A 1,298-nucleotide genomic window follows, 5' to 3' on the forward strand; every position below is an offset into this window, starting at 1 on the left:
AAATAATTATAGGTCCTGCGATACCTGAGAGGAGAGTTGTAAACCATGGTTTATGTGTGAACCAGGACTCGAACCAGCCTTTATGGTCCTCATATTCTCTACGTCTTTTTTCTAGGTCCAGCTTTAACTTGGCCAGAGATTCCCTAACTGCTCCTGTCTTATCCACATAGAAACAGCATTCTTCCTCTAAGGCAGCGCATAGTCCCCCTTCCTTTAGGAACAATAGATCTAGGCCACTCCTATTCTGCAATACTATTTCTGACAAGGAGGTGAGGGATTGCTCCAGGTCTGACACTGACTGCCGGAGCTGCTCTAAGTCCTTGTCAACGGCCAGTCTTAGGGCTATAAGTCCTTGTTCCCACATCACTAGGGATGCAATTCCCGTTCCTGCTCCGGCCAGCCCCAAAGAAAAGAGGGTCCCAATGGTTAGGGCCGTGATGGGCTCCCTTTTACTCCTAAGGGGACCTAGTCTTTCTTCCCAGTAAGAGAGAAAAGATTCATGGGTGTGGTATGAAAGCCGGGGCAGAATGGCCACTAGTACACAGAACTCAGCAGTGGAGTCAGAGGTGGATAATGCTGGGGTGAGGCCTATTTTTGAGCAAAGCCACCATCCTGAAGAGAGTATAACCCACTTTTCCTGCTCCCATGGGCCGGTAACGCTTGAGGAGCATACCTGGCTTTGGGATGCTGGAACTGTGCCTACACAGGTACCAGTGCTAGAAACCTGGGAAATAATGAATCCCCAGGGTCTCCCATCCCAGTAAGCAGGATGAGAGCTGTTGAGAGTGTAAGAGCCATTCATCCCGATTGCTTCATAGAAAGGTGGGGATCCAGGGTAGCATAACCATCATGGGTCCTCAAGGGAGGGACTGGTATGATTTAGGGTCTCTACCACTGCTTGTATCATTTCCCAGCATGGGATTCTTGAAAGGAGGTGGGTTTCCCATAGTTGGGGTAGCAGATGTAGTAGACTGGGGAATGAGCCTCGGTGTAGGACGTCGGGGCTCTGGGCGGGGAGGTTTCAGCACTGGGTTGGGCCCTATTGCCAATTTGACTACTGCCTCGACCTTGAGGAAGATCTGAAACATAACCCCTATAGTCGGTGGCCATGAGTTAGGTCTCAGGCCCCATGTCAGCCCACTTGTCCACCTCCTATCTTGTTTTCCTTTTGAGGTAAAGGTGATTTTTATCTTATTAGCTTCAAGAGATACTTTTTGCCTGTCGTACGGATTGATAAATCTCATGTCAATTAAATCAGGGGAAGCTTTCCGTCTCTCCTGTCCATCGCTAGTCTCTAC

Source organism: Nannospalax galili, unplaced genomic scaffold (assembly GCF_000622305.1).
Source record: "Nannospalax galili isolate Female #2095 unplaced genomic scaffold, S.galili_v1.0 scaffold77, whole genome shotgun sequence".
NCBI lineage: Eukaryota > Metazoa > Chordata > Mammalia > Rodentia > Spalacidae > Nannospalax > Nannospalax galili.